Here is a 23,626-nt window from a genome sequence, read left to right as displayed (position 1 = left end):
TTTGTTTCCTGCTACGAGTATACAAAACTAATAAAAACGCAAGAAAAAGAAGAGCAAAATTTATGCCATAAAAAGTATATAAAGTTTATTACAAAAATGATATTGGATAACAAAATTGACGTAAAGTGACAAATGATTTACACAGATTGGCCTCAGTAATTCGCAATGGATAAGGGGAGAGCTAAAAGTAGTAGCAAGTATTTTTAAAGTGCTAGCTCGCTCCCAGGCTAAGATTTGGTGTATCTTAAGGATGTAACATTTTAGGGGGCGGCTAAGGGGTGATTTTTTTTTTAGCCTGGGAGGGGAGCTAATACCCATGGCCCCTTCCCATGCTATTAATATCAGCCCACAGCTGGTTAGTAATTATAAGGGGACAGCAAGTCTTTTTTTTCTAGGGTCCCCCATAAACTAACCAGTCAAGGCTAAGCAAACAGCTGTGAGCTATCAATAATAGCCTTGGAACCTTTTGGGATATTGGCCCCTTTCCCAGATTATCAGCCCCCAGCGGTCGGATTTCCCTCTGGTGTTAAAAATTTTTTTTTTGAGATTTCTCACTTAATTTTTATAAATTACTTATTTAATACATGATATACACAGTGGGTGCTGAATACAACTCCCATCATTGTCACCTTGTTGCGCTGATCTTAGGGAGACCAGGCAACAATGATAAGAGTTGCCTTTAGCACCCAGCACGAACTGTACTGCTTTTCTCAGGCATTGGAATGTGTCACACTGATGATACAAAAATGTCATTCGTGTCTGTGGTGCATGTTAAAAACTGACATGTCTGTGGGTTTTTCACACGGACACACGGTCTGTGTGACAAACTTGACATGTGCGAACCACCACTGAATACAATGGGTGTATGTGCGTTCATATTTATGGTCCTTAAAAAATGGACCGCATACAGACATGAAAAACGGATGTGTGAAAGAGGCCTTAGGTGAACATTCGGAGGACTTTGCGTCTGCTGCATCCATTGTGTTTCCAGCACTGCTGCTCTTCTATGCTCCAGCTCTGTGGGTTTCCAGTACTCTGGCACATTATTGCAGAGTGAGAATATGCTGAGCCAGGCTGTGGCAGTAATCCCTGCATGTGTTGCCGCTGTCGAACAGCCGCGAGACATGAAGCCGTGGGGACTCGAAGATACTCGGTTGGCTCCTGAGCAGGCTCAGATAATAACTTATCCAAGCATGGTCGCTCTTCACTATTATCCAACCCTACAGTGCTCTTCATGTAGACCCACAACTCGCATCCCTCCATATTACATCCACTCATTCCAGTCAGCAGAACTTCCCTCCTGTGCTGCCCCCTGTCTGCAGAATTCATTTTCCTGGTTTCCCTTGCTTCTTGCATTTCCTACTTTAACCCATTAATTACCCAACTTAAAAGAGCCTCAATGTCCAGCCATTTTTTTCGGCTTTATGTGGCTTTGTATTATGCAGGTCAAATTGTATAATCTCTTAGAGCGACTTTTGGGGGGGTTCTTATAAGGGACTGTGTAATTTATACAGTTTTTTTGTGCTATAGGTATAGAAATAACAATTGTTATATTAGTTTTTTTTTATTTAATGTTTACGTGAAGTTTTTTGTCATATGCATATAATAAAATCATTTTTATATGAAAAAAGGACTTTTTTCAGATTTATTTTGCAACAGAGACTTCATACTAAATACTTTTGCATAATTTGTCCTCCAAGAGATTATAAAAGATTTCTGGAGAATGTATCACATCTTTTTTAATTTTACTGTTCAATTTTCCCACTGTAACCGGGCATTTATAGAAGCTCCAGTTACAGAGGAAAACAGCCCCCTGCTGTGCTACATATCACTTTCCTGATCTTAGGTCTAATTAAGAACTAAGCGCTCTGCAATAAAAGAAAGAAAATATATCATGTGATCGCCAGGTTCTAGTAAATCACGGACAGTGCTAATGCTTACTATACAGCTGGCAATATAGAAGACAGAAGCGGTAATAAGCTGTTTATGTCTTCTCCTGTAATACAATTCAACTTTATATCGATACTTTTTCAGGTACTTGCTGGGAGACCGGTTAAAACTGCTTTTATGTTGTCTATACTGACACTCTTCCATTCCATTTAGATTGTAAGCTCTTGTGGGCATGGACATCTCTTAGGGTGCTTTCCCACTGCGTTCGGGCACCCATTTGTTTTTCCCGTTGGGGATTACATCCGGACACCCTGCAAAACGGGACACAGGCGTATGCGTCAACAAGAGCCATAGACCATAATGATGATGGCAAAGTGAATGTGCGCTTTGTCGTGCATTATTTTCGAGCGGGTTCGCCTACTGGAGGCGGACACCCAGATGCAGTCTACAACACTGAGTGTCCGCCTTCAATACATGCCGAAAACTATATGCACGTTCACTCTGTTGACATCATTATAGTCTATGGCCCAATTGGCACATTCGTCCGAATCCTGTTTGGCGGGGGGTCCAGACATAAATCCCAACCGGACCAATGAACGGGTGCCAGAATGCCGTGTGAAAGCACCCTTGTTTTCTTGCTCATATGCTTTTTTTTGTTACTTTACTTCTTTGTTAACTTGTTGTTGATGTATAATGATTATTATGATCATAATCCTCCTACACAAACGACGTAATCTCATTATAACAGGTAGTTGAAAAAAACATCTTGGTACCCGCCATATTCCGTGAATGCCTCCTCTTGTTCTCGTTGTTTCTCACATGCCAGAATGATTCTCACACGCAACTAATGCCAAGTAATTTCCACCTTTCTAATCATCTGGCACATGTATTATACAAGTAATTTTCATCAGTTTAAAATGTAGTTTGACATAAGAAAAAAGATAATTGCTTCCCATGCTCAGGGTGGATATGGAGACCCTCGGGGAATATTTTTTTTTTTTTTTTTTTATCTTAAATGAATGTGTTTTGTGCTAATAATAATTCTTGTAATTGTTTCATTAAATCTGTTGCACCGATTGCCTTTTATTTCTGGCTCCAGAATGAGTGATCTGAAAATCTGCCAGGGAGCTCATTCTTAGACCGGGATCACACATGCGAGAAACTCAGACAAGTCTCACATCTTAATACCCGGCACTGCCGCCGGCACTCGGGAGCGGAGTGTGCGGCTGTACAGAAATACATGCAGCCGCACGCTCCGCTCCAGTGTGCCGGCGGCAGTGCCAGGGATTGAGATGCGAGACTCATCCGAGTTTCTTGCATGTGTGATCCCGGCCTTATAGGGAGTTTGTAATTGTTTCAGGTCTATTAACTGAGCTAACTGACGAGGTCATAAGCTCACCAATAGTTTCTCAGTTAATTAATTCAGCAGCCATCAACGTGGGATAATAAAAGAACCTTTAACAGCCAGTACAAAGTTTGTAATGAAACCCAATTGGAAAAAAAAAAAATGTATTCAGCCAAAAAAAAAAACACATTCTTTTAAAGGGTTTATCCAGGATATTTTTTTTTACTATCAGCCTAAAAACTAACAGGCAGGTAGTAGGTAACAGAGGTAGGTTGTTGCTACCTCCCGGGGCCGACACAGAGCGATCACTGACACCTCCTGGTGACCTTTCCACATAACAAACCAGCTTTTCTTCTTCTAGTCTGCTCTGTTGACGTGGCGCGACTGCTGACATCATGCTGATTGACAGCCACCTCCCCGAAACTAAATGAGAAATCGCTGCTTGATCGACATGACAGCTGGCTCCCCGCAGTTAGGCAGCGGGGAACCGGCTGTTAGTCAACATGGCGTCAGCAGTCACGCCATGTCAAAAAAGTAGGGCGGATTAGAACCCGCTGCTCTGTGGACGTGACTTAAAAAGAAGCCGCAGAATAACATGGCAGAAGTGGTCAGTGACCGCACACTTCCTGGCAGGTAGGCAAGTAGGTAGCAACTACTTGACTTTTCGCTCTTCGGCCCATAGTGAAAAATTGTAATAGTCCTCGACAAATTATTTCGGGAGCAAAAGACTCCAGAAGTGTCCATATCTTTTAAGGCATTTGCTAGAAGTATTAGTAGATCATAGATCTGCCTAAAGGGTTTCTGCTGGATTATACATGATACAAATTCATAATTTTTCCAGAATGGCTGTAAAGAATTTCTCTGGAGCACCCAGCATGCCCATGCTGAGAATTGGTGGAGCAGAAGGGATCATTGCCCTGGTCCGTTTGCCACAGAGGACCGAACTGCACCAGGGAAGTTTGAATCATTTTCCTTCTCTTTAGACACAACTTATATATTTTATATTTTTTGTACAAGCCATATTTATTGCATAAGTTTAATTTTTTTTTTTAAAAGATAACCCGTGAAATTTACAGCAGCTACAAAAAAAGAAAAAGGAAAAAAAACTTCCAAGAAAATTATCAAGTTAAAGAAGTGAAAGGCAAAATGTTATTATTTTGGTCAGGACATTGGCCTTATGTCCCGCTGCTGTGCGACACTGCCAATCAAAATTAATTACCTAGCTATTCCACCATGGTCTAGTAATATGACCTTAAAATAAGGTAACAGATGAGGGAGAAGTGACGGCAGAAAAAAAAAAAAAAAAAAGATGTGAAGTTTTTGCTTTGGAGATTCCCGTAAAATGTTTACAGTTATGAAACGAGGGATTAAAATTATTATTGTCAAAACAGAAAATAGATAAAAATGGAGAATAAAGTATGAGTCACTGAGGGAGATGGAAAAATAAAGACTAATGTAGCCATTATACTTTGCTCACACCGATATATGCACGAGTAATGTATCTGTAAAACCCTATAGAAAACGGGTAATAAACAAGTGTCCTTTTGGCACCCAAAGGCCAGATACGCATCACATCTTGTTTTTTTTACTATATAGTAAACTAGCTGAAGAGCCCGGCGCTGCCCGGGCATAGTAAATAACTACGGTTAGTTATAACAAATTATAAATATTATATCTACATTATATATATAAAGCTGAGTGTATAGCCCCGCCCACTCCGCATAGCCACATTTACTATAATATCCCACATCATCCCGTCAGCCAGAGATACCGGACTACTAATATCTCACATCATCCCGTCAAAGCCACTGGACTACTACCCCTAATATCCCACATCATCCTGTCAGCCAGAGCCACCGGACAACTACCACAAATATCCCACATCATACCAACACAGCCGCCGGACTACTACCCCTAATATCCCACATCATCCCTTCAGCCAGGGCCACCGGACTACTACCCCTAATATCCCACATCATCCCGTCAGCCTGGGGTCAGAACAAGAGCGCTGAGTGGAACGGTCCTAACTTCCATACCGGGGATCCCTTTAAGAGAGGCCTGGCGTCAGAACCAGAGCACTGAGTGGATTTGCCCTGACTTCCATACAAATAATCCCTTTAATAGAAGCCTGGGGGTGAGAATCAGAGCGCTGAGGGATTTACCCTAACTTCCATACTGGAGATCCCTTTAAGAGAGGCCTGAGGTGAGTACCAAAGCGCAGAGTGGATTTGCCCTCACTTCCATACCGAGGATCCCATTAAGAGGGGCCTTGGGTCAGAACCAGAGCGCTGAGTGGATTTGCCCTATCTTCCATACCGGGGATCCCTTTAAGAGAGCCTGGGATCAGAACCAGAGCGCTGAGTGGATTTGCCCTGACTTGCATATCGGAGATCCCTTTAATAGAACGCTGGGGTCAGAATCAGAGCGCTCAGGGAATTGCCTTAACTTCCATACCGGAGATCCCTTTACGAGAGCCTGGGGTCAGTACCAGAGCATTTGAAGGCAATTGCCCTGACTTCCATACCGGGGATCGCTTTAAGAGAGACCTGGGGTCAGAACCAAAGCGCTGGATGGATTTGCCCTGACTTCCATACCAGAGATCCCTTTAAGAAAGGCCTGGGGTCAGTACCAAAGTGCAGAGTGGATTCCCTACAATTTTAAGCGTGCCCTAAAAACGCATTTATTCAGACTGGCCTACCGCCTCAACACATTAACCTAACTATCCCTGTGTGGCACAGCCAAAAGTTTTACCATAACCAGGTTCCCACATCATGTTCCCACATGCTTTATGCATCCATTAGCCCTCTGTGTCTGTACTGTTACATACTCAACACTATGGCTGGTCTGAACAATGAAGGCAACTGTTACCACCCACCTTTCGTGTCTCCCTTTTTCCTCACAGACTGTAAGCTTGCGAGCAGGGCCCTCATTCCTCTTGGTATCTGTTATGATCTATGTGATTATTGTTGTGCGGTAATGTCTATCGTCTGTACAAGTCCCCTTTAAAATGTAAAGTGCTGCGGAATATGTCGGCGCTATAGAAATAAAATTATTATTATTTGCCCTGACTTCTATACCAATGATCCCTTTAAAGGGCAAGATGTGCCTACGGGATAGAGGATGTGTGATGGGGATATGGGCAGGGGGGGGGGGGGGGGGGGATTCATTTCTGTCGTGCTCTCTGCTCCTTTCAGGGGGGCAGAAAATGGCTGGGAACTTATGTTCTCAGGGATGCGAGATTTCTCCCCCCATGTCAGTATCTGCTGAGGTGTTGTCAAGTGGGAAAACTTGCTCATAGCAACCAGTCACAGCTCAGCTACTTTTAACCAGCTCTGGTGAAATGAGAGATGCTTAGGGATTGGTTGCAAGGAAAACTGTTGCTCATAGCAACCAATCACAGCTTCTTTTGAACAGCTTTGGTGAAATGAAACATGCTTTGTGATCGCGACGAGATCTGAACCTGCGCATGCACCGTCCCCGGACCGGCGGCCATCTTCCCGGCGTCCATGATCCCGGAGGCCACCGCAACATGGCAGCAGCCAGCAACAGATATGCGGGGGCCTCCGGGCTTCGAGGAAATGCCGGCGGAGCCCCCCACGGAGCACAGAGAGCCGCTACCCCTGCACCGGAGCACAGCCCGCTGCCACCACCGCACCACAGAGCCCCGCGGCACCCGCACCAGCCATGATTGGAGGTTAGTATATTGCGACCATAAGACGCACCCCCCACTTTCCCACAAAATTTTTTGGGAAAAAAGTGCGTCTTATGGTCCAAAAAATACGGTAATCTGTGTCTCCTTCCACTCAGTTTCATCCCATTGCTTCTGGTCTTTCCTTGTGCACATGAGAATAAAGACGATCCTTCTACAATGTGACAGCCCTTGAGATATTTGTAGACAGTGTGGTGTAGTGACCACTGTGTCCACTAGGGGGCGATGTGTGTGCGGTCCAGGACAGGCGTATAAGCATTTCCAGTGTCCTGACAGGAGTAGGATGCTGAATGATCGTAATGTATCTCAAGGTGGGTGGCCTTGAGATGAAGACTTGTGTATGTGTTGATCAGCAATGACACTGCTGAGGTTCCGTGTCAATGTCTTAGGGAAGTCTTCAGGTAGCTGGAGAAACGGGCGGGACCAGCTACCTACAAATCCACCCAGGGGTGTGTCTGAAAACACTGGTAGTAAAAGACTATGTGAGTGTGAAGGACCTGTGATGAGATCATAGCCATGTGACCCAGTGGGCGTGGCTACGGACCATATAAGGTGGCCAGGGTAGGTCACATGGAGTGAATGCTTGGACCCGGTTGGTCCATTGTGGAAGGTCCCGCTGGGAGATGGGGTTTCCTGCCTGACAGCACGTGAATGCTGTGAGTAATGGCTGCAAGCGGCTGACAGTTCCCAGGGAGAGGGAAGCTCTGTCATGAACGCTATACTGATTATATGAACTTTATGTTGCTGCTGTGGGTTTATGATGCCTGAATAAACCGCATGGATTGTTATTGTTTTATGGAAACCCCGCGCTGGACGTATTATTTGGCTGCCAAACGAGTGTCCCCAACCTTGAATGGCAGCGCTATCTTACAACAGCTATTAAGTCTCCTCTCAGTCTTCTCTTCTGCAAGCTAAACATTCCCAAATCCTGCAACCTTTCCTCATAAGACAGGGTTTGCAGACCGGTCACCATTCTGGTCGCTCTTTTCTGAATTTGCTCCAGTTTGCTGATGTCTTTTTTAAAATGTGGTGCCCAAAACTGGACACAATATTCCAGATGAGGTCTGACCAAAGAGGAGTAGAGGGAAATAACGACTTCACGTGATCTAGACTGTATGCTTCTGTTAATACATCCTAGAATTGCATTTGCCTTTTTTGCTGCTGCATCACACTGTTGACTCATATTCAGTCTGTGATCTATTAGTATACCCAAGTCTTTTTCACATGTGCTGTTGCTTAGCCCTATTCCTCCCATTCTGTATATGCTTTTTTATTTTTATTGCCCAGATGTAGTACTTTGCATTTTTCCCTGTTAAAAACCATTCTGTTAGTTGCTGTCCACTGCTCCAGTTTATTTATATCTTTTTGAATCCCCTCTCTCTTCTCTAGTATTAGCTATCCCTCCTAGCTTTGTGTCATCAGCAAACGTAATCAGTTTACCCTCAATTCCTTAATCTAAATCGTTGATAAAGATGTTGAACAATACAGGGCCCAGGACAGAGCCCTGTGGCACCTCACTTGAGACATTCTTCCAACTGAATGTGCAGCCATTTACGACCACTCTTTGGGTCCGATCACTAAGCCAGTTATGAATCCACCTAACAGTTGCCTTGTCCATTCCATACTTAGCCATTTTTTCAATAACGATTGTGTGAGATACTTTGTCAAATGCTTTGCTGAAGTCAAGATATACTATATCTACAGCATTTCCCTGATCCACCCAATCAGTGATTCTGTCATAGAAAGAAATTAAGTTAGTCTGACATGACCTATTAGCTACAAACCCATGCTGACTCTGTTTAATCACTTAACTCTTATCCAGGTACTTACAGTACATATTGTTTAATAATTTGTTCAAAGATCTTTCCTGGTATAGAAGTCAGACTCACCGGCCTATAGTTGCCTGGGTCCACCTTCTTCCCCTTTTTGAAGATAGGAACAACATTTGTTCTTCTCCAGTCTTCTGGGACTTCTCCTGTTCTCCAAGAATTTTCAAAGATTATGGAGAGGGGCTCAAAAATTTCTTCTGCTATCTCCTTCAGTACTCTGGGGTGTAATTAAGCTGGACCTGGAGACTTGAATTCATTTAGGTTAGCTAAGTGTTTCCTCACTATCTTTCTGTTTATAGATATCCTGGATTCTTCTATTTCCTTAATAGGACAGTGAAGAAAAGTTGATGTTACATTTCCTTTCTGAGAGAAAGCAGATGCAAAATAGGAATTTAAAAGTTCGGCCCTCTCAACATCCTGTCTTACCATTTCATCATTTTCATCCTGTAAAAATCCTATAGCATCTTTGACTTTTCTTTTACTTTTGACATATCCTCAAAATCCTTTATTATTGCTTTTGATGTCTCTTGCAAGCCTCAATTCATTGTCAGCTTCGTGCCCTGCAGGTTCTGCAGACAGCATTATATTCTTCTTTAGATATGCCTCCCTCTTTCCATTTTATAAACATTTCTTTCTTCCTTTTTAGCATGTGCTTAAGTTCTGTGTTCATAGTAACATAGTTTTGAAGGCTGAAGGAAGACCTTATGTCCATCTAGTTCAGCCTATTTTTAGTGCAGCTGTTCTGCATTGTTGATCCTGGGGAAGGCAAAAAACCCACAGAGTAAAAGCCAATTTTCTCCATAGGGAAAAAAATTCCATCCCCTGAGCTGGGTCAACCATCTACCTAGAATATTATGTTATTCGTAACCTTCTATACTGTTACTCACAAGAAAAGCATCCATTCCTTTCTTAAATTCATTCAGTGAGTTGGCCATCACCACTTCCTCAGGAAGAGAATTCCAGAGCCTCACTGCTCTTACCGTGAAGAACCCTCTTCTATGCTGGTGCAGAAATGGTCTTTCCTCCAAATGAAGAGAATTCCCCCTTGTTCTTGTCACAGTCCTTGGTACAAACAGTTCATTGGAGAGATCTCTGTATTGCCCTCTGATATACTTGTACATATATATTAGGTCTCCCCTAAGTCTTCTCTTTTCTAGAGTAAATAGACCTAATTTTGATAACCTTTCTGGGTATTGTAGTCAACCAACTCATTTATCATTTTAGTAGCCCGCCTTTGAACCCTTTCAAGTTCAGTAATGTCTTTCTTGAGCACCGGCGTCCTAAATTGCACACAATACTCCAAGTGTGGTCTGATGAGTGATTTGTACAGAGGGAGAATTATGTTTTCATCTCGTGTCCCCAGACCTCTTCTAATGCATCCCATGACCCTATTTGCTTTGGTGGCAGCTGCCTAACACTGGGCACTCCAATTTAGCTTCTTATTGACTAAGATGCCTAAGTCTTTTTCCATGTCTGATTTCCCCAGCAGTTTCCCATTTAGTAAGTAATTGTAGCATCTGTTTCTCCTTCCCATGTGCATAACCTTACACTTATCGGTGTTAAACCTTATTTGCCATTTTTCAGCCCAATTCTCCAATTTAGGCTAGTTTCACACTAGCGTTTATGAGCGCAGCGACGGCCTGCGCACGGCCGCCGCTAAGCCTCGCCCCCTGCCGCGCCCCGCCGGTAGCTCCGCCCACCGGCGCATGACGCTGCATGCGCCCTGCGTCCCCTATCTTTATCACAGGGGGCGCAGGCCGTGCGCAGTATGCGTTTGGCGGCGCATGCGTCCTTTTGACGGTGCGCCGACGCAACCAAACTGCAGCAGGTTGCGTTTGGCGCAGGTCGGGGCACCGTCAAAAGGACGCATGTCTGTAGTTGCAAACTGTCCTCCTTTGTGTTAACTACCTTACATAGTTTTGTATCATCTGCAAATACTGATATTTTACTGTGTAAGCCATCCACTAGATCATTAATAAATATATTAAATAGTAGGGGGGCCCAATACTGAACCCTGTGGTACCCCACTAGTAACCCTGGCCCAATCTGAGTATGCACCATTAATAACCACTCTTTGTTTTCTATCACTAAGCCAGCTGCCTACCCATCTACAAACATTTTACCCTAGCCCAAGCTTTCTCATCTTACTTACCAATCTTTTATGTGGGACAGTGTCAAATGCTTTAGAGAAGTTGAGATAAATGACATCCAATGATTCTCCTTGCTTCATTTGAGAGCTTACATCCTCATAGAAGCTGATCAGGTTAGTTTGACAGGAGCGATCCTTCATAAATCCATGTTGATATGGAGTTAAACATTTATTAACATTGAGATATTCCATAATGGTATCCCTTAGAAACCCTTCAAAAATTTTACCCACAACAGATGTTAAGCTTACCGGCCTATAGTTTCCAGGTTCCCTTTTACACCCCTTCTTGAATATTGGTACCACATTTGCTTGCTGCCAATCAAAAGGAACAGACCCTGTTTCCATAGAGTCTTTAAATATAAGGAATAGAGGCCTGTCTATCACATTACTTAACTCCCTTAATACCCGAGGGTGAATGCCATCAGGGCCTGGTGATTTGTCATCCATCCTGGTTTCCTTAAATGCTTCCTATTCTTCCCTCTTTTCGGAATTGTTAACAATTGTGCTTTGAGAATTTCATTTTTCAAGATTGCCCACCCTTCCTGGACATTTTTGTCCTTAAGGATATCCAGCCATTGGATCCCTCCAATTCTCTTTCTGAATCCCTTAAAATCTGCCTGTCTGAAAACTAACCTTGACGTCTGAGTCTTCACAGGTCTTCCTCCTCTAGTTATCCAAAATTCTAAAATAGCATGGTCGCTACCTCCTAGGGTCCCAGCCATTTTTACCTCCTCAACCATTTTCTCCCTGTTTATAAGGTATTAGGACTTAATGACCTAGTCTGTAGTCCACTACTGGTAGTGGCATCTGCCGGGAATTTTCACCACCTTCCACCAATAATTCAAGGGTTTGCAGTTACGGAGACTATATAGGCATGGACATACTGTATATACACACACATCTTCACTGAAAAATCCTCTGCTCAATTTCCTGCTGATCGTGATTCAAGACCTTCTAGCAGCCAACTAGAGATTATTCTATTGCACCAAAGATAACATGATCCTGCCCAAAACGTAACGTGGTCGTGCCCAAAACGTAACGTGGTCGTGCCCAAAACGTAACGTGGTCGTGCCCAAAACGTAACGTGGTCGTGCCCAAAACGTAACGTGGTCGTGCCCAAAACGTAACGTGGTCGTGCCCAAAACGTAACGTGGTCGTGCCCAAAACGTAACGTGGTCGTGCCCAAAACGTAACGTGGTCGTGCCCAAAACGTAACGTGGTCGTGCCCAAAACGTAACGTGGTCGTGCCCAAAACGTAACGTGGTCGTGCCCAAAACGTAACGTGGTCGTGCCCAAAAGATAACGTGGTCCTGCCCAAAAGATAACGTGGTCCTGCCCAAAAGATAACGTGGTCCTGCCCAAAAGATAACGTGGTCCTGCCCAAAAGATAACGTGGTCCTGCCCAAAAGATAACGTGGTCCTGCCCAAAAGATAACGTGGTCCTGCCCAAAAGATAACGTGGTCCTGCCCAAAAGATAACGTGGTCCTGCCCAAAAGATAACGTGGTCCTGGTACAGCACCTTTACATATAGCACTTTAAGGGAAAGCTTTATATACTTGCCTGCGAAAATTTGTGAGTGCGTCAAACGCTTACTGGAGTCTCTCTGGGTTTCATCACCTATCACCAATAACTCAAAATGTAAGTGTTGGACTATATACTGTATCTAAAGTTACATCATTCACTTCCCTGAAAAATCCAGAATTTATCAATGCAAGAAGCAGCATAAAGCATGAGATACATGTACCCCAGGTTGAGAACTTGCACCCTAGACCACCCCATTAGCACATACATAAAATGCACTTCCTAGAGCTCAATGCAAAAACCTCCAACCTGAGTATTATGGGGACCACTAGAGCTTTGACATCAATTACAATGTATTCCTATGGGAAACCACAAGAGAATTTTGTATTTTATAGGGGGTGACCATTAATTGCATATTTATATCCTATCTATATGTAATAAAAATTGATTGGTGGGGTTTGCCAGATGTCAGACTCCCACTGATTCGTGGAAGGAACGGGACACCACAGCTCATCATTCCATGATCAGTTTGTCTTAAAGAGAAGAGGACCTGAGTTGCAGTACCTGGCAGTTGCCACTAAACAATGTGTGGGGCTGGTGTTGGGCTCGGTACACTGTTGACATCCGTCTGCTGCTGGAAATGATCTGTTGAGATCCAACATGACATCAATGAACTATCACTAGGAGAGATCGGCGATACAAAAGTAGCGGACAACCCTTTAAAATATTTTGCCGCGGCTTAGGACAACTAATCAATATCAGGTTGGTGGTGTTCTGGTTATGGCACCCCCACTGATCGGCAGATCGAATAGGCTGCAGAGCACCAGAACTGGCATAGCGCCATACATTAAGTAGTGGCCGTGAACAGTACTGCAAGCTATTCCTTCACTTGTATTGGACGAAGGATAAAGTTGGAACTACACGGTGACGTATCGCATGACAGCAGTTCTCCGAAAAGTGGGATGAGAAAAACATTTATGCAATTAGTTTGCCCCTTGCTGTTACACGACTATTTTAGAGCTGTGATTTTGCTGTAAAAAAAAAAAAAAAAAAATCAGTTCGACTTGCACTGAAGTCTAATGCAGGTAAATTGCATGCAACTTGTGACCAGCAACATGAAATACAACACATCCCATCAGAGAAACCAGTCAGAGAAACCTCGGCAGAGAAAGCAGTCAGAGAAACCAGCCATCAGAGAAACCAGCCATCAGAGAAACCAGCCATCAGAGAAACCAGCCATCAGAGAAACCAGCCATCAGAGAAACCAGCCATCAGAGAAACCAGCCATCAGAGAAACCAGCCATCAGAGAAACCTAGTCAGAGAAACCTAGTCAGAGAAACCTAGTCAGACAAACCAGTCAGAGACACCAGTCAGAGACACCAGTCAGAGACACCCATCAGAGAAACCAGTCAGAGAAACCAGTCAGAGAAACCTAGTCAGAGAAACCTAGTCAGAGAAACCTAGTCAGAGAAACCTAGTCAGAGAAACCTAGTCAGAGAAACCTAGTCAGAGAAACCAGTCAGAGAAACCAGTCAGAGAAACCAGTCAGAGACAGCCATCAGAGAAACCTAGTCAGAGAAACCTAGTCAGAGAAACCTAGTCAGAGAAACCTAGTCAGAGAAACCTAGTCAGAGAAACCTAGTCAGAGAAACCTAGTCAGAGAAACCTAGTCAGAGAAACCTAGTCAGAGAAACCTAGTCAGAGACACCAGTCAGAGACACCCATCAGAGAAACCTAGTCAGAGAAACCTAGTCAGAGAAACCTAGTCAGAGAAACCAGTCAGAGACACCAGTCAGAGACACCCATCAGAGAAAGCCGTCAGAGAAACCTAGTCAGAGAAACCTAGTCAGAGAAACCTAGTCAGAGAAACCTAGTCAGAGAAACCTAGTCAGAGAAACCTAGTCAGAGAAAGCCGTCAGAGACCCCACTAGAGAAAGCCGTCAGAGACCCCACTAAAGAAAGCAGTCAGACTTTCATCAGGTTTTTTTTCTTTTTCGTAAAAGAAAAAAATTTCTCTACCTTCTCTCTAAAGCCACATTCACATGTTCAGTATGTGGTCAGTATTTCCCATCAGTATCTGTAAGCCAAAACCAGGAGTGGGACAATAAGAGGAAAAGTATAATAGTCACTACTTCTATCATCCACTCCTGGTTTTAGCTTACAAATACTGATGTGAAATCCTGACCAAATACTGAATGTGTGAACATGGTCTAATAGTCCATAAAAGTCAAATGGCACTCGGATGTCACTTGAGTGTTGTCCGATTTTTTTTCACAGACCTACATTGCCAATTTTGATTCAACACTCTGATCAATATTGAACATGTATTTGTGATTTTGCGCTGACTTTTTAGTCCGGGAAATAAAAAAAAAACAACAAATCAGACATGTAAACAGCCGCTTAGACTGACGCAGGTACGAGTGGTGTTTGTGAACAAGGATTGCACTCGCACAAGAAAAATTGAAGCCTGAAAGAGGCCTAACTCAGGGACTGCACATCAGCAAAACTTCTAAACTATCCTTATTTGTACCTAAAAAAAAAAAAAAAAAAAAAAATTCCAAACTATGTCCATGTCTGGTGATGGAAGATAATGAGAAGTCTGAAAACCACAGCGCTGTTACCGTAATGTGGGAACGCTGCCAGTCCTCGTGCCTTCCTGGCAATTAGTCCGCTCTTATTAGTCCTCGTCTAACTTCCAGAATAATGACCTGCTATGTTTTATGCATTTGACATTGTCTTCTCGTCTGAGTGCCCGCATTGTAATGCAGAACATGAAGGTGACATTTAAACAGTGAAATAATCCTAGACGTGATCCGGTATGGGGTTAGTTTTTGGAAGTGAATTTACAGCAGGAAAGGTGTCTTAAAGAGGCAGTGCAATATACGGAGCAATGGGTGGCTCCCCAGCTCATTATAGCCAATTTCATGATAATGGGCCGAAAGAAATCCCAATATATGGGAAGATAAGTAAAGAAGGACACGTCTGTATTATCTGCACATTTTACATACTATAATTTCTCATCATCTAAACTCAATAAAATAATATCACATGCTAGCAAAACTCATAAAAACATAGTCATTCACAGGTGACTACAGACACATATAGCACAAAAAAAATCGTGGTTCATGCTGGGCAACTCCTCTCAGGATACAGCAAGCTTAGAAACAATAATGTGAAAAGCATAACCTAACTGTAGCCATGAGCGGATCGCTTCACACAATACCTGGTTCACAGTCCAAGTCCGTGCTCTCTGTCCTTGGACAGGAGCTGCTCAAATGTCCTGGGCTTTCCGGTTCCTGGGGTGGTGATTCGCTGGCTTGGTACAGGTAACAAGTCGCCAGTCCGGCTAATTATGAACCTCAGGTTAAGAAGGTAAGGAAAAACCGCAGCCGCTACTGTCCTCGAAGAGAGAGCAGTGACCTGGACTGTGGGTTGCACAAAGTGATCATCTCATCTCTACTAAACTATCCTAAAAACATCCATAGAACTACTCAGTAACCCAACCAAATTTGTCATAGAGCCATGGCTTTAAAGAGGACCTGTCAAACGGTCAAAAGTATACAGTTTTTGTTCTTAATTTATTCCAGCTGCCCCCAGAGGAGTATTTTTCCTTTTTCTTTCTTTTTTAACTCCACCATACAGTTTCAGAAATATGGGCCTTTATATTTAGTGCCAATTCTTATGGTCTTTAAGAAGGAGGCGTGGCTTGCAGAGCTTCCTAAAGACACGCCCCAGAGGATCCTGTGAGCCACGCCCCCTGGTAAATAGAAATAAGCACGAAATAAAAAGCCCCATATCTCTGGAACTGTATGGCGGATTTGAAAACAAAAAACAAAACTGGAATACTCAGGGGAGTAGCAAAAGTAAAACAAGAGCAAAAACTGGCCACTTTTGATCTGATGACAGGTCTGCTAATCTATTGCCAAGGATGTTTAGTATTATAAAAGTATTCAAAAAATGGAATCATGGAATACACGGACAGGAAGGAGTTCTGTCTAAAATGAGCTGCTCTTATTTAAAACTGGATCCCTAAAATGGTACCCTCTCTATAACATCCACGTGCATTAAAAGTGCTGTAAAGTACCTTAATGGATTTGGGCGATCCCAATTTTCTAAGCTTCCCTGTTGAATGGATAACTTTAGTTTCTCATTAGCATTTATAGGGTTATTCCCATCTCTGTCTTTCATAGCGGAGACGGGAATCATTGCTTCGAAAGTCCTGGCCGCCAGAGGTGAGGTTACGGAACCATCCAAGAGCACAGAAATTAGTGCGAGCTACAGCAAGAGCGTAATAGAGTGAGCTACGCAGTTTCTACAACTCAGGAGTTACGCCACCATCGCAACTCGCTTGTTTCCGTTGCAACTCCTAATCATTACTATCTGAGTTAGGCAAATAGCTCAGAACAGCTATTCTTGTACGTCCAATGCCGATGGCCGGGACCTACCTTCTCAATCATGAGAGGTAGAAATAGTAATAACTATTTAATAGGTATATGATAAATTGTAAATAAATTATGACAATTATGTCCTGGAAGTAAAAGAATGAGAATCTATAAAGAAGAAAAACTTAAGTTAAAGAATGAATAGATAAGCTAGAGCCGCTTTCTTTATAGGAAAACTATTTAGTTATCAAATCCCATCCCATAAATCTCATTGAGAACAGGTCAATGGTGTACAGCGCTGGCAGCCCAGATGGAATATTCCTTTAATTTCTCTTGGGTTTTCCAAGCTTATTTTTCACACGACGCTTCAGTGTTAAAACATTTTGAAAAATGACTAAATCCTCAAATTGCTTCATGCATAAAGGCATGAAATTATTCATGAAGAAAACCAAGGTTTTAATTGTCTATTAATTGCGCTGCCACTTAGCAGATAAACTGTAGAAATTGCAATATATAAATAGTTATGTCACAGATATAACGTGACACAGGTCCGGGCCGGAAGCAGAATAGAGGAAAAACTGAATTATTGCAATAACGAGATTATACCATGCAGAAAGGACAAGATGCAGCACAGAATACATCACTTCCAACAAGCGCCAAGTTGAACATGCTGAGGAGGATCATCTGAATAGAATGCACCAATTTAAAGGTCCACGCGTTGGGCAAGAAACCTTTGCGACAGTGGGGACTTTATGGATGAGTGTCAAGTGAAGTGTACAGCCAAGAATTCTGCCCCACACCAGGTCCCTTTTGACAGGCCACGCTCACCAACATGGTCTGGAAGTCATCGAGAGGACTGTGGTGGGCATGGCCTGGTAGAAGGGGCCTGGATATGTCTCTTCAGCTGATGATGGAGCATCGTGGCATCACTTACGGATAAACCTATAGAAACGTGGAAGTTATGGCAGCCCATGAACCATTCTTGGAGTCCGGGAACTCCAACCTATTTCTGAGAGCCTATGTATTATGGTCACTGGGCATATAGGCAGAGACCTGTCAATCCAGGGCAAGGGGCAGAGAGAAGTCACCCGGTACACGCCTGCTTGACTAGCCTACAGCGTAGCCTCGTTCCCCGTGGCTTTTAAAGTAAGTTGTTCTCTAAAATCCCGCAGCATACCTGGCTGAGATCATACAGATTGGACACGGATTGGGCACCATGTAACAGGTTCACTTTGAGCAAGGTACTTACTGGTTAATGCACTGGTAGACCACAAGGACAACGGTTGTCTAAGGGCACACTCACATGTCTTCTGTGTGTGATCATTTTTGACTCGAGCCTCATACATGAAATGATCTATTCTGATCATTTTGGGGGAAAATGGGTACGTAACTGGCTAAGTGATAGAAAGCAGAGGGCGGTTATAAATGATATATTCTCTAACTGAATCGCTGTTACCAGTGGGGTACCGCAGGGGTCGGTGTTGAGACTTATTCTCTTCAACATGTTTAGTTATGTTCTGGTAGAAGGTTTACAAAGTAAAATATCGATATTTGCAGATGATACAAAACTATGTAAAGCAGTCAATACAAGAGAAGATAGTATTCTGCTACAGATGGATCTGGATAAGTTGGAAACTTGGGCTCAAAGGTGGTAGATGCGGTTTAACAATGATAAATGTAAGGTTATACACATGGGAAGAAGGAATCAATATCACCATTACACACTGAACGGGAAACCACTGAATAAATCTGACATGGAGAAGGACTCTGGGATCCTAGTTAATGTTAAACTTACCTGGAGCAGCCAGTGTCAGGCAGCGGCTGAGAAGGCAAACAGGATCATGGGGTGCATTAAAAGAGGTCTGGATACACATGATGAGAGCATTATACTGCCTCTGTACAAATCTCTGGTTAGACGGCACATGGAGTACTGTGTACAGTTTTGGGCACCGGTGCTCAGGAAGGATATAATGGAACTAGAGCGAGTACAAAGGAGGGCAACAAAATTAATAAAGGAAATTGGGGAAACTACAATATCCAGAGAGATTAGCAAAATTAGGATTATTTAGTCTAGAAAAATAACGACTGAGGGACAATCTAATAACCATGTATAAGTACCGTATATAAGGGGACAATACAAATATCTCTCAGAGGATCTGTTGATATCAAGGAAGGTGACGGTCACATTCTCTGCGTCTGGAGGAGAGAAGATTTCACCACCAACATAGAAGAGGATTTTTGAGGCTATGTGCACACGTGCGGAATTGCCACGGAAGTTTCCGGGGCAATTCCGCAACTCCCAGCCATGGGAAATAAGCGGGAAATATGCATGCGGAATTCGTAATTAGCTTGCAGAATGCTAGCGTTTTCCAAGCGATCTGTAGCATCGCTTGGAAAACTGATTGACAGGTTGGTCACACTCGTCAAACATAGTCGTTGACAAGCGTGACCAACTTTTTACTATTGATGCTGCCAATGCGGTATCAATAGTAAAAGAAAGAATGTTAAAAATAATAAAAAAAAATTAAAAATCGTGATATTCTCACCTTCTGGCGTTCCCCGCAGCCTTCCCAATCCTTGCGATGCTCCCGGCAACTCCCGTTCCCAGCGATGCCTTGCGACAATGACCCCAGATGACGTAGCATCATGCGAGACCGCTACGTCATCACAGGTCGTTGTCGCAAGGCACCACTGGGAACGGGACTTGCCGGGAGCATCGCTGAGGATCGGGAACGCTGCGGGGGACACCGGAAGGTGAGAATATCATGATTTATTTTAATTCTTTTTTTTAACAGGGATATGGTACCCAGAGCCTGGAGGAGAATCTCCTCTCCTCCAGACCCTGGGTACTAACCGCACATGATCCGCTTACTTTGCGCATGGTGGGCTTAGCCACATGTGGAAAGCAAGCGGAACAATGCATTCCTATGTGTGCGGAATCCCCGCGATTCTGCACAAAGAATAAGCATGCTGCATATTTTTCCGCTATGCGATTCCGCCGCGGAAAAATACGCAGCATTAGCACAGCATGTGCGGAATACCATTGAATTCAATGAGATGTGTGTTGTATGCGTTTTTTGCAGCGAAAAAACGCTTTCAAACCGCAATGTGTGCACATAGCCTAATTGTTAGGGCAGTGAGAATCTGAAATTCCCTGCCTGAGGAGGTGGTGATGGCGAACTCAGTCGAGGGGTTCAAGAGAGACCTGGATGTCTTCCTGGAGCGTAACAATATTGTATCTTACAGTGATTAGATTCTTTAGAAGGACGTAGATCTGGGGATTTATTCTGACAGAATATAGGCTGATCTGGATGGACAAATGTCCTTTTACGGCCTTGCTTACTAACTATGTTACTAAGAAGTAAAGTCAATGAATGGAGCAGACTCCAGGATCCATTTAAAAATAATCATTAACAGTCCGTTTAAATTCTATCAGACAGGACACGGATAGTATTGCAATATGCCCTTTATGGTAACCAAATAAATTCCAAGGCAGAGTGCATATAATATGAAATAATATGGTAGAAAATAGAATCAATACCAATCCAAACCATGAATGCACAAATGGACAATACAAATGGACAAATCGGAAAATCAAATAACAAACAAAGAACCGAAAAAATGTCCGATAAGAAAAAGTTTATTGGTAGAAAAACAAAAACCATAAGGAGGGGTGGGAACAAAATTCCAAAGAAGGGGGGCAGCACAGGGGACGACAATTGCATAAAATATTGCATATAAAAATAAATTGTGGCCAAGAATAATTACAGCTTGGGAAAATTGCATGACATAATCAAATGCAAAATTCAATGTACCACAGAAATACACAAAGTGCTAATGTGCAAATTTGTAAACAGGAAAAAAATAATCATAATCACATATAAAGTGCAAATGCATGAGATAAATTCACAGAGGAGGCCAAGTAGGGGCGGTAGCAGCAAAGTTAGCACTAGTAACACAATATATGTGTGAATATATCGGATAAACTCAAATGAGTCTGCTCAATAGCAGCAAAGTTAGAGTTAATTACACCACATATTTGTATAACTAGGATAAACTTAAGTCCGCTCAATAACCCTCCAAAGTTACCTTATTGCCTGTATAAGCAGGGTCCCCTGGATGCGCCCAACTACGACGTGCGTTTCGGCGTCTGCCTTCGTCAGGCACTGGTAACGCCTGCTTTTATTTAAAATAAGCCCTGGAGGCAGATTCTCAGAGAGATCTATGTCCGGCCCATAGATCTTAACAGTTCCTTTACACATTTAGAAAAATGTGGATTTCTCTGGAATAAGACATCAAATTAACGATATCATGGATTCATTTTATTCCTGCTTCCTATGACCTACATGCCCCTATACACGGCTTAGAAGGGTTGATCCTACTGACAGATACACTTTAAGGCTATGTGCACACGCTGCAGATTCACCTGCAGGTTTTTTCCCGCGGAACCGCAGGTAAAACCGCAGGTAAAGTGACCTGCGGTTTTGCTGCGGTTTGGCCTGTGGTTTTGCTCTGCGGTTTCACACCTCTACTATGTTAAAGGTGTGAAACCGCAGCGGAATCCGCAGAAACAATTGACATGCTGCGGAAAAAAAACCGCAGCAAAACCGCGCGGAAAAAAATGCAGCGTGAGCACAGCGGTTTTGAAAACCTATAGGGTTACATGGTACTGTACCATGTCTGCGGAACTGCTGTGGTTCCGCAGGGCCAAAACCACAGCGGAACCGCAGCAAAAACCGCAGCGTGTGCACCAGGCCAGGATTGGCAATATAACCAACCAGGCATTTTCCCGCTGGGCCGCTGTCACGTGGGCCGCGGGTGGCCGCTTGCCAGCTGCTGCGGCCACTGTTGCTCCTGCCGCTGGCCCGGCGGTGATAGTTTCAAGTTCCTCCCGCACTGCAGGGAGATAAGCCGCCACGCCTCCCCCCACGCACCCCATCCTCGCCTTAGCATGAGACCCCCTCCCCTCCGCAGCCACTCACAGCATCGCACTCGCTTGCCTGCTCGCTCTGTTCGCAGGACCTGTGATGAGGTCACAGGAGGGGAGGAGTCAGGGGGTCACATGATCAGCAGGAGCCTTTGTCCAGACCCCCGATCATGTCACCCCTGACTCCACCTCTCCTGTGACCTCATCACAGGTCCTGTGCGCTCAGCCTTGCCTCTACCGTCTGCAAGACTCTGCTTTGCTGTTGTCATGGTACTGGTTGAGGTATGTATGTGTGGGGTCAGGATTTACAGTGTGGATGTAGCAGAGCCGTGTGTGTGTACGAGGTGTACGGAGCGGAGCCGTGTGTGTGTACGAGGTGTACGGAGCGGAGCCGTGTGTGTGTACGAGGTGTACGGAGCGGAGCCGTGTGTGTGTACGAGGTGTACGGAGCGGAGCCGTGTGTGTGTACGAGGTGTACGGAGCGGAGCCGTGTGTGTGTACGAGGTGTACGGAGCGGAGCCGTGTGTGTGTACGAGGTGTACGGAGCGGAGCCGTGTGTGTGTACGAGGTGTACGGAGCGGAGCCGTGTGTGTGTACGAGGTGTACGGAGCGGAGCCGTGTGTGTGTACGAGGTGTACGGAGCGGAGCCGTGTGTGTGTACGAGGTGTACGGAGCGGAGCCGTGTGTGTACGAGGTGTACGGAGCGGAGCCGTGTGTGTACGAGGTGTACGGAGCGGAGCCGTGTGTGTACGAGGTGTACGGAGCGGAGCCGTGTGTGTACGAGGTGTACGGAGCGGAGCCGTGTGTGTACGAGGTGTACGGAGCGGAGCCGTGTGTGTACGAGGTGTACGGAGCGGAGCCGTGTGTGTACGAGGTGTACGGAGCGGAGCCGTGAGTGTACGAGGTGTACGGAGCGGAGCCGTGAGTGTACGAGGTGTACGGAGCGGAGCCGTGAGTGTACGAGGTGTACGGAGCGGAGCCCTGTGTGTACGAGGTGTACGGAGCGGAGCCCTGTGTGTACGAGGTGTACGGAGCGGAGCCCTGTGTGTACGAGGTGTACGGAGCGGAGCCCTGTGTGTACGAGGTGTACGGAGCGGAGCCGTGAGTGTACGAGGTGTACGGAGCGGAGCCGTGAGTGTACGAGGTGTACGGAGCGGAGCCGTGAGTGTACGAGGTGTACGGAGCGGAGCCACGCATGTACGGAGCGGAGCCGTGTGTGTACGAGGTGTACGGAGAGGAGCCGCACGTGTACGAGGTGTACGGAGAGGAGCCGCGCGTGTACGAGGTGTACGGAGAGGAGCCGCGCGTGTACGAGGTGTACGGAGAGGAGCCGCGCGTGTACGAGGTGTACGGAGAGGAGCCGCACGTGTACGAGGTGTACGGAGAGGAGCAGTGTGTGTACGAGGTGTACGGAGAGGAGCCGCACGTGTACGAGGTGTACGGAGAGGAGCCGTGTGTGTACGAGGTGTACGGAGAGGAGCCGCGCGTGTACGAGGTGTACGGAGAGGAGCCGCGCGTGTACGAGGTGTACGGAGAGGAGCCGCGCGTGTACGAGGTGTACGGAGAGGAGCCGCGCGTGTACGAGGTGTACGGAGCGGAGCCGTGTGTGTGTACGAGGTGTACGGAGAGGAGCCACGCGTGTACGAGGTGGACGGAGTGGAGCCGTGTGTATGGAGTGGAGCCATATGTGTACGGGATGTACGGAGAGGAGCCAAGTGTGTACAAAGCATACAAAGCGGGCTTTTCCCACGGACACAGGAGTACACGGCGGAGCCCCGAGGAGCATTTTAAAACACACACATGACGTTCCACCTGAAGTGATGTGCTGGAAGCTGACCGGAAATGAGAATTTCTTGAGGAGATTGTGACGGA

The 23,626-nt window shown here is 44.8% G+C and overlaps 1 protein-coding gene across 1 annotated transcript in view; it reads right to left on the bottom strand.

Moving 5' to 3' along the window:
* Positions 1 to 23,626, bottom strand: part of VSNL1 (visinin like 1) — a 182,892-nt gene that overhangs the window by 129,430 nt on the left and 29,836 nt on the right. The gene's annotated exons all lie outside the window — the stretch shown is intronic.

The sequence above is a fragment of the Dendrobates tinctorius genome, unplaced genomic scaffold, assembly GCF_039654945.1.
Source record: "Dendrobates tinctorius isolate UK_male_01 unplaced genomic scaffold, ASM3965494v1 ptg000021l, whole genome shotgun sequence".
Lineage (NCBI taxonomy): Eukaryota > Metazoa > Chordata > Amphibia > Anura > Dendrobatidae > Dendrobates > Dendrobates tinctorius.
Note: the sequence above shows the minus strand (reverse complement) of the source record. Positions and strands in the feature narration are given on the sequence as shown.